The sequence below is a fragment of the Chiloscyllium plagiosum genome, unplaced genomic scaffold, assembly GCF_037043375.1.
Source record: "Chiloscyllium plagiosum isolate Xiang-an unplaced genomic scaffold, Cpla_swu_hap1 HiC_scaffold_21, whole genome shotgun sequence".
Taxonomy (NCBI): Eukaryota; Metazoa; Chordata; class Chondrichthyes; order Orectolobiformes; family Hemiscylliidae; genus Chiloscyllium; species Chiloscyllium plagiosum.
Genome location: NW_028270159.1, coordinates 47,078,101 through 47,095,266, shown reverse-complemented (window position 1 = coordinate 47,095,266; position 17,166 = coordinate 47,078,101). Strand labels below are relative to the sequence as shown.

At 41.8% G+C, this 17,166-nt stretch overlaps 1 protein-coding gene across 2 annotated transcripts in view; it reads left to right on the top strand.

Moving 5' to 3' along the window:
* Window positions 1-17,166, top strand: part of pnpla7b (patatin-like phospholipase domain containing 7b) — a 354,731-nt gene that overhangs the window by 921 nt on the left and 336,644 nt on the right. The window lies entirely within an intron of this gene.

Below are 17,166 nucleotides of genomic sequence, written 5' to 3'. Positions count from 1 at the left end.
CCCTCCCACTCTGCCAAGGACATGCAGATCCTCGGCCTCCTCCACGCTACTCCCTCACCACCCGACACCTGGAGGAAGGACGCCTCATCTTCCGCCTCAGAACACTTCAACCCCAGGGCATCAATGTGGATTTCACCAGTTTCCTCATTTCCCCACCCCCCATCTTACCCCAGTTTCAACCTGCCAGCTCAGCACCATCCTCATGACCTATCCTACCTGCCAATCTTCCTTCCCACCGATCTGCTCCATCCTCCTCTCCAACCTATCACTTTCATCCCCACCTCCATCCACCTATTATACTTTTGGCTACCTTCTCCCCAGCCCCATTTATCTCTCCATCCCAGAGGCTCCCTGCCTCATTCTTGATGAAGGGCTTTTGCCCAAAATGTCGATTTTCCTGCTCCTCAGATGCTGCCTGACCTGCTGTGCTTTTTCAGCACCACTCTAATCTAGACTCTGATCTCCAGCATCTGCAGTCCTCACTTTCATTGGGTATGACACCCCTATCCTCCCTCAGGGCCAGGTGTAAACTCCTGACCTCCTCCTGCAGATATTGGTATAACCCCTTCCTCTGAAAAACTACAAATCTGGAGATCACAGCCAGTCAGACAGCATCCATGGAGAGAGACAGCAAGCTAACGTTTCGAGTCTTGATGTCTTTCCATGGATGCTGTCTGACCCACTGTTATGTCCAGTATTTTCTGTTTTCAGTACAGATTCCAGTATCTGCAATAATTAATCCCTCCTGTTGCCAGATTTCCAGTATAATCACCATTTGCCTTTCGTGAGTCAGGTATCACCCCCATCTCCCTCAGACCTGGGTATAACCCACCACCACCCCCTCCCCCCACCTCCCACAGACCTGGGTATAAATCCTCCCCTTTGCAGGTGGGAATAAATCCCCTATAATCAAATATGAAATCTACATCTACTCCCTGTTGGGTTGTTTTATTCTTGAGATTCTTGATGCAACTGAAACACCAACTTTTGTGAACAAGCAACCAAATTTACTAAGCACAGTACAGTTCAAGCTTTCTGGAGGATCCTTTGACACACACCTCGCATAGCATTTTTTAATTTCAAAAATATACTTTATTCATAAAATTATTTTGCTATCTATACAATCGGTGATGCCATACATACGTATACATTGTATTTCTTTACAAACAGAGATCGGAATTAATCATTCGTATATACAAGTCTGTGTGTTGACCATCCAGGTATTTTGCTGAGGTGTCAGCGGGGCCCAGTTTCTGAGTGGGCCCCCTGTTCCTCTTAGGCAGGCAGACCTTACACGGTGGTCTTACCTCACTGCACCTTGGCGGCAGCTGCCCCAAGTTTCAGCATGTCCCTCAACACGTCCTGTGCCAGTCCGCAACACTCAGTCGAGGTCAATTCCTTTAGCTGGAAGATCAACAGGTTTCAGACAGCCCAAAGAGCTTCTTTCACCGAGTTGATGATCCTCCAGGCACAGTTGATGTTGGTCTCGGTGTGTGTCCCGGGGAACAGACTGTAGAGCACGGAGTCCCGTGTCACGCCGCTGCTCAGGACGAACCTCGACAAACACCACTGCATTCCTCTCTAGACTTCCTTGGCGTAGGCACATTCCAGAAGGGGGTGTGTGACAGTCTCGTCCCCTCCACAGCCGCTTCGAGGGCAGCATGCAGTGGGGCAGAGAGTCCGGACGTGCATAAAGGATCTCACTGGCAGAGCCCTTCTCACCACCGGCCAAGCCATGTCTTGGTGCTTGTTGGAAAGTTCTGGCGATGAGGCATTCTGCCAAATGACTTTGACAGTCTGCCCAGGGAACTGCTCCAAAGGATCTGCTCCCTCCTTTTCCTGAAGGGTCTCAAGGACACTAAATTTCTCCACGAAGGACAGGTGATACGAAACGGTCCAAGTATGGAGCGTTCCGCGGCAGCGAGGCCAGGCCTATCCTTCGCAACACGGGACAGGTAGAACCTCAGTATGTCTTTGATCTCCAAACAAAATGGAAGGTGGCCCGGGTGACTGTGACGGCACAGGTTCTGGGAATACATTACAACACCGACAGTGCCTCACATCTGATGACCAGGTTTTTCCTACGATGGAGAGCGACTGTAGCTTCCATCTGCCCAGTTTCTGCCTCACTTTCTTGATCCGCTCCTCCCAAGACTTGGCGCACGCCCCAGCCCCCCCGAACCAAATACCCAGCACCTTCAGGTGGTCAGTCCTGATGGTGTAGGGGATGGAGGATTGGTCGGCCCAGTTCCTGAAGAGCATGGCCTCACTCTTGCCTCGGTTTACCTTGGCTCCTGAAGCCCGTTCGAACTGGTCACATATGCACATGAGTCTGTGCTCGGACAGTGGATCCGAGCAGAAAACGGCGACGTCATCCATGTACAGGGAGGCCTTAACCTGCAGGAATTGTCATCCCTCTTAGGCTCACATCCTTCCTGATGGACTCAGCAAATGGCTCTATGTAACACACAAACAAGACAGGAGAGAGAGGGCAGCCCTGTCTGACTCCAGATCTGACTGGGAAGCTATCTGATTCCCACCCATTGTCAGCGCAGTCTCAATCAATGTTGGTATACAACAGTCTGATCCAATTGCAGATTCCCTCCCCAAAGCCCATTTTGGAGAGAACATCCAAATCTTCACCCAAACTTTGAAGAGAACATCTCTCGTATATGTATGCGATATCCTGTCAAAGACTTTCTCCTGGTCCAGGCTGATGAGGCAGGTGTCCAACCCTCAGTCCTGCACATGGGCGATCATATCCCTGAGGAGTGCAAGACTCTGTGATCTTCCTGCCCGGTACAGCACAGGTTTGATCAGGGTGAATCACCGAACCCAGAGCAGATCTGACCCGGTTGGCAATGACCTTTGCCAAGATCTTGTAATCCACATTCAACAGTGAGATTGGTCTCCAATTTCTGATTTCCTCCCTCTTCCCCTTCCGCTTGTAGATGAGGGTGATGATGCCTTTCCTCATGGATTCACTCATGGTACCTGCCCGAAGCATACTGACATACACCTCCAGCAGTCTTGGCCAATCAAGTCCCACAGAGCAGAAAAGAGCTCGACCAGTAAGCCGTTTTTATGACGGTGTTCCCACATTGCTATGCTGATATCCAAGATTTTAACCCAGCCATGGTAAAAGGACTGTGATAATGCATTGATTTGAAGGAGACCTTGAAGATAGTGGGTTTCCCATGTGCTTGATCTTCTAGGCGCTAGAGACTGAGAGTTCAGGAGGTGCTGTTGAAGCAGCTATGGCAACAGAATATCTGATTGATGGTACCCACTTGGAGTGATTGTGCACTGGCTACAGAGGTAGTGAATGACTAAGGTGATGGATGGAGTGCCATTTGAGCAGTCATTTGTGACCTGGATGATGATATGACCCCTGTGGAGACAGAACTCTTAAAATTCCCAGTGACTGCCTTAAAAGGATTGCACAACAACATTTCACATTTTAAGATTTTTACAGTGACAAATGTACTAAAATCAATTAAATATTACAAAGCATCTCATACTCTGAAGTACAGAAATGCTGCACTGAAACTCCCATAAAACATTTATACATTATATTGTACTTTAAAAATAGCCTTGCATGTAAAGTCCAAAATTATTCCCTGTTTTAACAGGATTCTTTTCCTTGTGTCATTGGGGTGAATCTTGTATCCTTTTAAGCAAACTCTCCTTTGTTCAACTCTTTTGAGCATAATCAAATTGACTTCCTGTAGGAAAGTACCAGTTGGTGATTCCATATTCTTCTGTGGCTTTGTCTCCAGACAGCTTCTGTTGGACGTTCTACCTCTCTGTCTCTGGACCACTGCCCCATTTTACCTTGAATTATAGCTACAGTTTAAAACAAAGCTGTACAATACAGTCTAAGCATTTGTATCAAAAGTGCTGAGCTTCTTCACTCTTGTGGAACTATATTGAGAAGGCAAGTTGTGAATATTGCACACTTCTGACTTTTACACTTTAGGCTTTCGGAAGTCAGGAAGTACAGTAAGTCAGTTGCTGCAAAATCCCCAGCCTTTGGGCTGCTTTTGTAGCCACAACATGAATATGTCTGGTCCTGTTCGGTTTCTGTCTAATGGTTATTGGCGTGTAATTGTCACCTGTTTGCACTTTGGACGACACCTTTCATTACTTTGACGCTTGAGAGTAGGTTGATCAAGTGGTAAACGACCAAATTGAATTTAACCTCCTTTTTGTGACCTCCGTGTATATGCACAACGTTCCTCATTGTTGAACAGAATCCAGTGTTATAGCTGTGTGCTGAAACAGTTTTGCAGATAGTTGTGAAGTCACTTTATGAAGTATGTGAACACATTGAAAAGGGTGCAAGAGAGGTTTGAGAGTAGTTTCAGGGATGAGAAATTTCAGTTGTGAAGATAGATTGGGGAAGTTGGGATTGTTTTCTTTGGAGACAAAATTAACATGATAGAAATTTCCAGTCATGAGAGGCTGGACAGAGTAGTTAAGGAGTAACTGGTCCTTATTAAAAAGATCAGGAACATTAGAATAAAGCAAATGAGATGTGCGAACAAGCTTCCCCACACAATGAGTGGATTGGTTTGGAATGTGCTACTTCAAAGCAAAGGGAGGCAAATTCAATAAAGACTTCAAGAGGGAATAAGATGATTATTATTTAAATAGAAACAATATTTTTATGGGAAAAGGTAGGAGAATGGCAGTCATACAACTCATTCAGAGGGCTGGAGTGCGCATGATGACCTCCTGCTCCATTACACTTACGTGAACTAAGATATTGTTGGGTCAGTAAGCTCAGCTGTTCTTTTATACCATATTGAGAGAATCACATGGTTGAAGGCTGGCACTTCTGATGATAGAGACTTCAGGAGGGATCCAAAATGGTTCATCAACTGGAAAGTGATCTTAGATTTTTTTAAGAATTATCTTTTGTGTTTGGGCTGGGTTTTGCCATTGTTAAGGCTAAGAATGGTCATGGAGCTCTCCTTCAGTTAGTTATTTAATTGCCCAGCAATATTCTTTGGATATGGCAACAATGCAGAGATTTTATCTGTTGCATTGGTTGTAAGATTGCTGAGCTCTATCTGAATCATATTGCTTTTGCAATTCAGTCATAAGCTTAAAATAGAGATAGTATAAATTCTGATTACAATCTTTAATCCTTCTGAATATTGGAGTGGTTGAATATTGGAGAGGATTACAAATGTTAATTATTTAGAATGGATTACAGGATAAAACTGGTAACAAAGGTCAGTCTAACATCAGGAATGGAAAAACTATTAGATAATTTTTAAGGATAAAATTAAGAAGGGGCAGTCAATACAGATTTGTTAAAGTCCAAACCACATCTGACCAACCTGCTTGTGTTGTTGAAATTCTGACTAGCCTCAGTTTATCTGGTGGTCAGTCATACCTATTTCACCTATTGACTTGACCTGTGCGTCCTGGGGTTCTACGGTTAATGTGCTGGATGGAAGCGCTAACTTGTCTGTATCTAAAATTTCACTCATTCCTGTTCACCCATTCCAATATGGTTGCTAACTTCCATTGCTGGCTTAATGGTAAGCAATGTCTGGATTTTCAAATTAACCCACATTTTTAAGCCCAGCATTTACTACATGGCCTCACCTTTCCCTATTCCTGTAACCTTCTCCAGCTATTCAACTCTTGTGTAGAAACATCGCTATTTTTCTTTTATTTTTCTCTTTTTTTTTTGGTTTGGAACTATCAGTTGAAGTTAAAAGTTGAACTTTGAACAACAGCTTGTTTAAAAGAGAAGATAATAAAGACAGATGTTTTATGTTAAAAATTGGCCTGGAAAGATAATGCAGTTTAATTCCTGATTGAAGAAACTGCTGACGAATCAGCAGCAAGCTATTGCCGTGCTTGGGGCTGGCAGCTAGTTGGATGTTGAGTTGATTAATGAAGGGAAAACTAGTTCTGATTAGGTTTTGGCAGGAAACAGTGTAATTTTTGTGGACTTCGAGGGACAGTGCTGCTTGGTTTTGCTCTCTTCCTAGTTTCTTGCAGTTATTGAATTGTTTAAAGTTCTGAGGGAACAATGCCAGTCTGTAAGAAATAAGTAAATATTTCTAGAAGTCTGCTGAAACTGTTTGCATTAATTAATGACTTTAGAATTCAAGCAAGGCATACAGTACTACTTGCCTGTGAACAACCCATCGATACCAAGCTTTCACAAAATCTTTGGACAATCATTGGAAACTGTTTAACTGAATTGACAAATTACAATTCTTCTATTTTCTTTTTTTGATTTATTTCTTCTGTGTGAGAGTAGGGGTATGATAAAAAAAAGTTAGGCTTTTGATTGTAAGTATTAATTAGATTACTTTGCTGATTATCTATGTTCTACTGTTAGTAATACATTGTCAGTTTTGAGTTTAAGTTATAAAGTTCGTGTCCAAAGTTTGTTGTTTATTAAGTGTGATATGGGACAGTTAAGTAGTGTGGGGGGTCATTGAATGTTAATTCCACTGTGTTGTGAATCTAATGATGATGATTTGGTTTGGCTTGCCATCTATGTGTCATAACACTTGTGATTTCTGCATCTGACCTCTTGACTATACACACCACTAATCCACAATATATTAGTTGTTGTCCACTCATTTCTAAGCTCTGGAATTCTCTCCCTAAACTTTTGGCACCTTGACTTCACTTTCCAGCCGTAACCAATTTATGATTCTATATGATACTCCTTAAACTGGCTTCTTTGATCAATCTGTTGGTTATCTGATCAGATATTTTCTCATGTGGGTTGGTGTTGGTTTTCTGGAGAACACTTGTAAACAAGCCTTGGGATGTTTTATTACATTAAAGGTGTTCTGCAAGTTGTCAAAAGAATATTTGAAAAAAAAAACACACTAGTAAATGAACTTCTTTACTGGTTTATTTGTAAAATATAAGCAAATTTTTTAAAAGGATGTTGAATTTTAAATATGCAAATAGTTAAAGAAAAGGAGCCAGAGAGTAGGGGTGAATGCCTGTTGGCCTAACTGGAGAGTAGGATGCAGGGGGGTTGGTATTATGACCAATACTACTCTGGTTTCATAATGATTTGGACCCCAGTAAATAGTACAGTTTTGAAGAAGCAAAATAACTGCAGATGATGGAATCTGTACAGAAAACAATAAGGGCTGTAAATCACAGTGGGTGAGGCAGCTCAGACACTCAACCCTAACAACGTCCTTGTAAATGTTTTTGAACCCTTCCAAGTTTCACAACATCTTTCCTATAGCAGGGAAACTGAAATTGAACACAGTATTCCAACAGTCTCCCAATCAATGTCCTGTACAGCCACAACATGACCTCCTAATTCCTATACTCAATGCACTGACCAATGATGGCAAGCATATAAAAGGCCGCCTTCACTATTCTGTCTACCTACAATTCCACTTTCAAGGAACTATGAACCTGCACTCCAAGGTCTCTTTGTTCAGCAACACTCCGCAGGACCTTACCATTAAGTGTATAAGTCCTGCCCTGATTTGCCTTTCCAAAATGTAGCACCTCACATTAACATTTATCTGCCACTCCTTGGCCCACTGGCCCAACTTGTCAAAGTCTCCCCGAGAGCTTCAATGGGTAAGGGAGGATTCCCTACTGGAGTCTACTCAACCTTCCCTGGTTCTTTCTCTGAGATCGTTCAATTGCCTGGAATAAAATTCTTACAAGCAGTCCATTAAAAGTTTAGCATATTTATTTAAACATTTATTACAGTATCACAGTTACAGAGTAAGAAGACACCAAGCCCTAGTCCAAGTAGGGGTTCTAAAACCTTAGCAGAGTAGCGGTACCAGCACTTACCAACCTCGTGCTCTCTCAGACTACTATGAAAATGGCACTCACAATCTTTAGTACTTATACAGTTTTTTGCCCACTAAACATGTCAGTCAAACACCTGCTGATGAACATAATGTTCTCGCTACATCCCTGCTGTGCTTGTGATGAACTTGTTAGTCTTTTGTTGACCGATCACATTAACAGAATAGTGATAATGAAAGTACCCTTGTACTGACTCGAGTGATGACATTAGTGTTGATATCCTCTAAAGTTTGGTCACATGCTCATCACCTCATGTCCTTGTTTAAACCTGATTACTGACTTTTTTATGTCTTAAACCCAATCCTCATTATTTTCCACCTCACATGCTTGGTCAGTAAACTCTTTATTCAAACCCCTGTTGTTTTCCCTTGGAGGTACTTTAAGTTTGAAATGATCTGTCAAAGGCTTTTGTTCCTCTTTAATTACTAATTTTTAAGTTTCGTAGCTGCCTAAACTTGTTCATGTACAGAGCTGGACTTCCTGCTTTTCCCAGCAAAACTATCTTAGTTAATACTTTTTTCCTTTTGCTTTATTTCTAACATTCTTTGGATTCTTTAATTCTAGGCTTTCCCTTCATGTCCTTTCTCAATCTAATGAAAGTCCTGTTGTATTCTGAGATAACTTTCTTTACTGTTCACTACACCACCAATTTTGGTGTCATCTGCAAACTTACTAACCCTAACTCCTTTGTTCACACCCGAATCATTTATATAAATGATGAAAAGCAATGAACCCAGCATCTATTCAAAAGACACAAATAGTGTCTTATAGTGGGCGGCACGGTGGCACAGTGGTTAGCACTGCTGCCTCACAGCGCCTGAGACCCGGGTTCAATTCCCGCCTCAGGCGACTGACTGTGTGGAGTTTGCACGTTCTCCCCGTGTCTGCGTGGGTTTCCTCCGGGTGCTCCGGTTTCCTCCCACAGTCCAAAGATGTGCAGGGTCAGGTGAATTGGCCATGCTAAATTGCCCGTAGTGTTAGGTAAGGGGTAAATGTAGGGGTATGAGTGGGTTTCGCTTCGCGGGTCGGTGTGGACTTGTTGGGCCGAAGGGCCTGTTTCCACACTGTAATGTAATCTAATCTAATCTATCCTTGTGGTACACCCCTGGTCACAGGTCTCCAGTCTGAAAAGCAACTTTCCACCACCACCCTCTATCTTCTACCCTCGAGCCAGTTCATTCCACACGTGATCCACCCTCTGTGTAAAATATTTGTGTCTTTTTAAAATCTCTCCTCTCACGTTAAACATGTGCCCCCCCTTGTCTTGAAATGCCCCATTCTAAGGAAAAGACAGCTACCATTAACTCTATAGATATCTCTCATTATTTTATAAACTTCTGTCAGGTTGCCCCTCAATGTGCTATGCTCCAGTGGAAAACAATCCCAGCCTATCCAGCCCTCCTTTATATCTCAAACCTTCCATGCCTGGCAATATCCTGGTAAATCTCTTCTGAGCCCACTCCACCTTAATAATATCCTTCCTATAACTGTGAGACCAGAACCGGACACAATATTGTGGAAGAGGCCTCACCAATGTCCTGTACAACCTCGATGTGACTTCCTAACTCCTATTCTCAAATAGGAGAATTACCTATTCTCAAAGGACTGAGCAATAAAGGCAAGCGTGCGAAATGCATTTTTAACTACTTTGCCTATGTGTGACGCAAACTTCAAAGAATTATTTACCTGCACCCCTATGTCCCTCTGTTCTACAACACTACCGAGGGGCCCTACCACCATTTGTGCCATTATGCACTACCTCACATTTGTCCGGATTGGACTCTCTCTGCCACTTTTCAGCCCATTGACTCATTTGATCAAGATCCCTTTGTAATCTTAGAAAACCTTCTTCGCTGTCTACTATGCCACTAATTGTGTTGTTGTCCACAGGCTTACTAACCATGCTTTCTATATTCTCTTCCAAATCATTTATAGAAATGACAAAAGAGTGTCCTCGTGTGATTATGCAGTTTGCTTGTTAGACTGCATAAACTGATTCTTTTCATTGATGAGACTGTTGGGCACAGATTACCATATGGAAATACAATGTTGTGTCTGTAACTGAAACCTGCGCACATGGTGTTTAGGAAATCCAGAAAAGGAAGAGAAAAGGCATGAGAGGCAGTATTTATTACCAGCCTATCATTTCTTGGGTTATTCCTATTGCCCTTCTTAAACAAAGGATCAACATTGGCTATTCTCCAGTATTTTGGGACCTTGCCTGTGGCTAAAGAGGATATAAAGATATCTGTCAAGGCCTCGGCAATCTCTTTTGCCTCCCTCAATATCCTGGAATTGATTCTATCAGGCCTTGGGGAATTATCTACACTAATGTATTTTTAAGACTCCACCATTTTTTCCTTGGTGAATACTGATGCAAAATTAAAGACCTCATGCACTTTCTCTGGCTTCACACATAAATTCCCACCTTTGCCTTGAGTTTTCATACCCTTTCCCTAGCTATCTTCTTGCTCCAAATAGGCATATAAAATACCTTGGGATTCTCCTTAATCCCACTTGCCAAGAATATTTCATGGCCCCTTTTACTCCTTATGATTCCTTGTTTAAATTCTGTTCTGCTTCCTTTCTCTTCCTCAAGGACTGTATCTAAAACCATTTCCTTGGCAAGTTAGTTGGTAACTAGAGAGCCTGGTTTTAAAATAATAGATAGAAGAGCTAGAGTGGAAATGAGAAATTTCTTCATTGTTAAGACTTGGAAGACAGTACCTGCGCTCTCTTCCCAGAGGAACTATTGAAAGGTAATTGAACATGGACTTGAAGAGGACTAATTTACAGAATTATGGGGAAAGGCTGAGGTATGTTTAAAAAAAAAACTCTATCAGCATGAGTACAATGGACAGAAAGGCTGCCATTTTTCTGATCTGGGGCACGGTGAGCCTGTGTTGTAACTTCACCATATTAACATCATAGATGATTGCCATGTACATCTGCACTTCTTTTTTGATGGTAATAATGCTGAGAGACATACTGAATCATGAAATTACAGACTGAAATGTAACGCAGACCATATAGACCAGCTTGTGAATGCTCAGGTTTGGGCTGATAGAACTGTTTTGAAGCATCCAATTTAGCAAGCTGGTTGGAATATGGAACATTGTAGAGTGTGTCCTCAGTGTGATTATGCAGTTTGCTTGTTGGACTGCATAAAATGATTCTTATCATCGATAAGACTGTTGTTGGGCACAGATTACCGTGTGGAAATACAATGTTGTGTCTGTAACTGAGACCTGGCTACATGGTGTTTAGGAAACCCAGGAAAGGAAGAGAAAAGGCATGAGAGGCAGTATTTACTAAGAGCGAAGGACAGAAGCTATTTGGCTGGAGCTATGGAGTCAAGAGACATGGTAATTGCATTATTTGACATGTTTTATAGGTTTGGAGAAAGTGAGGACTGCAGATGCTGGAGATCAGAGCTGAAAATGTGTTGCTGGAAAAGCGCAGCAGGTCAGGCAGCATTCAAGGAGCAGGAGAATCGACGTTTCGGGCATAAGCCCTTCTTCAGGAAATCTATCGACGTTTCGGGCATGAGCCCTTCTTCAGGAAATCTTATCGACGTTTCGGGCATGAGCCCTTCTTCAGGAACCCTGAAGAAGACCTCATGCCCGAAACGTCGATTCTCCTGCTCCTTGGATGCTGCCTGACCTGCTGCGCTTTTCCAGCAACACATTTTCAGCTCATGTTTTATAGGTTACTAACGAGTGGAAAAGCTGTGGAGGAACACATTTGCAAGGAAATTAGAGTTGTACAAATTAAAAGCTAACTAAAATGAAAGACTAACTGAATATAGACCATGATAAAGAACAGTGAGTATTGATGCAGTTGATATGCTGTACATAGATGTCCAAAAGGTCTTTGATAACAGTGCTGCACAAAAGACAAGTCAGCTCACAGCTGGATGGAATAGTTCAGTTTAAGATGCCTGATCAGTATGGACAGGTTGGGCTGAAGGGCCTGTTTCTGCGCTGTCTGACGCAATGATTCTATGACTTGTGGAATAAAAGGGAGAGTAGCAACATGGATATTAAATTGGCTGAGTGACAGAAACAGTGAGTCATGTTTACTTTGAACTGGTGGAAGGTTTGTAGTGCAGATTCTCAGGCGCCAATATTAGGACCTCTGCATATAAAGATATGTTATTGACCCAGAACTTGGGGTACAGAGTACAGTTTCAAAGTTTGTAGAAGATACAAAAGCATTATGGAAGCATTATGATTTTTGAGGAGGATAATCTAGAATTTCAAAAAGGATGTAAACAAGTTGGTGGAAAGGGAGGATAGGTAGCAGATGACGTTCATTGTGCAGAAATGTAAAGTGATTCCTTTTAAGATTACATGGAGAGAAAATGGGCATAAAGAGCACAATTCTAGAGGGGATTCAGGGACAGATGGACCTGAATGTATATGTTAATAAGTCATTAAATGTGACAGAACGTGCTTAGAGGACACTTAATAAGAGCAAGGAGGCAACTTGCATAAGTCGCTAATTTGGCCTTTGCTGGAGTATTGTATCCAGTTCTACAACTGCACTTTAAGGAGAATGTGAAGACATTAGGAAGAGTGCAGAAAGAATGGCAACACTTAGGAAAATAGTTTGAGAGAAATCAGGACTGTTTTTGGAGTCCTCGAGATGTACAGCACAGAAACAGACCCTTCAGTCCAACTAGTTCATGCTGGCCAGATGTCTTACCTAATCTAGTCCCATTTGCCAGCACTTGGCCCATATCCCTCCAAACCCTTCCTATTCGTATACCATCCAGATGCCTTTTAAATGCTGTAATTGTACCAGCCTCCACCACTTCCTCTGGCAGCTCATTCCGTACACATACCACCCTCTGTGTGAAAACATTGCCCCTTATGTTCCTTTTAAATTTGTCCCCTCTCACCCTAAACCTATGCCCTCTAGTTCTGGACTCCCCCTCCCCAGGGAAAAGACCTTCTCTATTTATTCTATCCATGCCCCTCATGATTTTATAAAGCTCCATAAAGTCACCCGTCAGCCTCCGATGCTTCAGGGAAACAGGCCCAGCCTATCCAACTTCTCCCTTTAGCTCAAATCCTCCAACCCTGTCAACACCCTTGTAAATCTTTTCTGAGTCCTTTCAAGTTTCACAACATCTTTCTGATAGAAGGGAGTCCAGAATTTCATGCAATATTCCAAAAGTGGCCGAACCATTGAAACATCTCCTTGTATGTAACAATCCTGGGAAAATGCTTGCTTTCCAGTTTCTGATTGTGCCTCTATAGCCCCCTCTGATCTCTCTATCTTTTTCTATTTCCTGCGCTAATCTCACTGTGATCATTACAGTCGGTTGCATCTTGTAGGATGGACTGGCCTCCTAAGCCACTATTTATCTTGTAACCAACATAATTTTAAAAACCTAGAATGTCTGATTAATACCTTGTTGCTGTTGTGGGTCCTCTGGATGCCACATTTCCAACATTACAACAGTGACTATTAGTTACAATTCATTATATTGGCTGTGAAGTGCTTTGAGGTTATGGAAGTTGTTGTTAGATATGATTGTTTTCTGTTCATGTCTACTGTTTCTGAGATTAAATTGATGCTTGTGTGTAGTTTGGGCTAATTCCTTTACTCTGGAGTGACTGTTGTTATGGGTGGAGCTGGTGTCATTAACCAAATAACTATGATCACTGTCATTATACTGCAAAATACACATCATTCTATGTAATTATGGATCTCTGCAATCTGTAAATGAATAAGCTGCTGGCCATATGTGACAAATTGGGAACTTGGTGAATTTGATTTCTCAAGTAATTAAAACTGTGTTTAGATGATGTCATTGACCATATGAACTCTGCAGTTGCATGTTTTTAATGCTGTGCAAATACAAACACTGCTTTTCCAGTTAGTATTTTGCTATTTTCTCTCTAACATCCAGTAAGAACAGAGTTGGGATCGCATATATGTTTCTTACAGTTAGCGCTTTGGTCACAATCCTTTGACTGTCCCTTCAGCATTCAAGGAAATATGTACATAGGGTTTCAAACCCCCCCCCCCCCCCCCCCCGGCCCCTGTTGGAATACAGCGTGGCATTGTGTATTCTGACCTTATTGCAAATGGTAAAGCATTCTGTGTGAAATGGAGCAAACAACATATTTACAATTATAATTATTTTTCTGTTATGTTCTCTCCATCCTATCATTCTTCCAAAGCTTCATTGGATTGTCAGTACTAATATGTTTGTGAAACAAATTATGCAGCAGTCCGGACTGTTTAATAAATGGTATTGTGCAAATGTTCCTTTAAGATCTTTCCTGTCTCAGAATGTTTATTTGTTGGGGCTGGTTCCTCAGGATGCTGGTTACCTCTGATGCTTTACTCAAGTGGCCCTTACTATATGAGGCTTCTTGCCAAATGATGTCAGAGGGTAATATCATGGAAGGAGATCATTTGCATTGAGTTTATATCAGCTCTCTGCAACAGCAACTTGTCTCATTTCTTTCCTCTGCCGTTCTCTATAGTTCTGCAAATATCTTCTCGTGCATCTATCCAGTTCCCCTTTTAAAAGCAATGATTCATCAAACTTGCAAGCTGTCCATGTCAGATAAGGTTTTCTCCTTTTAAAAAAAAAATTAACCTATTTTTCTGGTCAGAGATGTTATTATGCACTTTTGAGGACTTGAATGCAGGCCTCCTGGTACAGGGTAGGGATGCTACCATTGAGTCACGAGAGAGCTCTTCCATCCCCTACCCTGTCCCTGTGTGCCTTGCTTGAGTCTTGTTGGCTTTGCTCTCGGCAGAGGTAACCCACTTTCACCTGTTTACAGTTAAGATTTATACCTAAATCATCATTACCTTTGTACTGTGTGTCCCTAGTTATAAAACTCTCAATCCTGAATGTCTTGTTAACAGCTTTCTCCACATCCCCAGACGTGGTTTGGCCAGCATAACCCACATTTTGAGAATAAATTCAAATAGTGACATTAATGCCCTGGTTTCCTTCATATGCGATGGTAATTGTTGTTGGATTTGTTGGTAAAAATCTTAGTATTCTTTTTCCCAGTTTGTTTGGGATCTCAGTACAGTGTTTCCAATCTATACCCAGGGAATGCTGCTAACAGTTGAACACTATTCTGACTTTTATTTTAAAACAATGAGCACATTGAGTGATGGAGGGGCTGGGTTGGAGGGATACCAGAATGCCATTGTAGGTAATATATGTTTTGGTTCTGAAGAAACTGGTTGGGGTGCTCCTTAAGATTGTGGATCCATTTACTGTAGGATATTACTGATGTGATGGTGTGTGTTGTTCCATGTTGTAAAATAGAGGATCTTTGTAATTCTGAGAGAAATAACTTAGTGAGCAGACAGACTGCAGTAATGACATCTGCATAGACTTTGTTATATGCACTTGACGTTCAGCAGAAACATGTTCATTGTTTAAATATTGTATATTCAGAAATTCTTGCTTTTTAAAGGTTTCTTGATTTCATAAGTTCTAATGATTTGCCATTTTTGAAGGTTTAAAGAATATATTCAAAACATCTTTCTACAATGAAATATTATGGAAACATTTTTCCTTGATTTGCACTTATGGTACAAATCCTGAACTGGACTGGAAGTGCTGTTCAAATTGGGCTTTTACCTTCTAGCCTTTATAAACCTGCCCCTTTACTAACCTGAGGTAGGTCTGAGCTGCAATGACTTGTAATTTTTTCACAGGCTGGAGATAAAAGTGGGATTGTGATTTTCATGGGGCTGCATAGACACTATAATATTGCGAAAAAAAGTGTAAAATCCGCATCTACAAACTCCTGTCATCTTAAGTTGACATAAACCTACTAACTGCATTTAAGTAATCCTCGATTTTGAGATTAGTAACCATAAGTACCTAAGATGATTAACCAATAATAGGATCAGGATGTTAATTTGGAATTGCAAGAGAACAGCCCAAGACCTTGAAATTAGTGTACTTGAGAAAGGGTAGCTTTCAATTTTTATTTTTGTAGCAATCTTGACCAAAATAATTCAGATCTTAATTTATGACATATAAATGATTATTAAAACTAAGTTGAACAATGACTTGGAAAGATGGATGTTTCCTTAACCTCAGCTTTGAAGTTGCAAAAGTATGTCAGTGAATCCCCTTTAGTGATTAATATGGAAACAGGATGAGATTAGTTTAAGCACTCCCTATTCGTACTCTTAAATTGGTGCTGGCAACCAAATGCTCCGTATATCCATTACTTACATTTGGCTCACGTCTCCCATCCTCTTGCCTCACAAGCTGACCAATGTCCAAGTCATGTCCCCATCCCAGTACCCTTGGACCAGTGAATCTTGTACAGTGACCCTTGGAAACTTGGTCTGTCATGGGGTTCTGAGACATAGTATGGGCTTGATTTCCAGCCTCCTCGTTCCAGGACACAGCATCATCTGGACAGATGCATGTGTAGGTGGTGAGCAGAGGGTTACAGATCCTTAGGAATTAGGTTTATATCTGCTCAGGCTTGGAGGGCCGAAAGGCCTGTTCCTGGGCAGTAAACAACTCCACCGACTTTCGTATCATCCGCAAACTTGTTCACCCAACCTTCTAACCCCTCCTCCAGGTCATTTATAAAAATGACAAACAGCAATGGTCCCAAAACAGATCCTTGCGGAACATTGCTAGTAACTGCACTCCAAGATGAACCTTTACCATCAACTACTACCCTCTGTCTTCTTCCAGCCAGCCAATTCCTCATCCAAACCTCCAACTCACCCTCAATGCCATACCTCTGTATTTTTTGCAGTAGCCTACCATGGGGAACCATATCAAATGCCTTACTAAAATCCATATACACCACATCTACCGCTTTACCCTCATCTACCTCCTTAATCACCTTCTCAAAGAATTAAATAAGGGTTGTGAAACACGACCTGCCCTCCACAAAACCATGCTAACTATCCTTGATCACATTATTCCTATCCAGATGTTCATAAATCCTATCCCTTACAATTCTCTCTAAGACTTTGCCCACAACAGAAGTGAGACTCATCGGCCTATAGTTACTAGGGTTATCCCTACTCCCCTTCTTGAACAAGGGAACCACATTTGCTATCCTCCAGTCTTCTGGCACTATTCCTGTAGACAACGAGGACATAAAAATCAAGGCCAATGGCTCTGCAATCTCCTCCCTTGCTTCCCAGAGAATCCTAGAATAAATGCCATCAGGCCCAGGGGACTTATCTATTTTCACCCTTTCCAAAATTTCCAACACCTCTTCCCTACATACCTCAAAGCCGTCCATTCTAATTAATTGTGACTCAATATTCACATCGGCAACAATGTCCTGTTCCTGAGTGAATATTGAC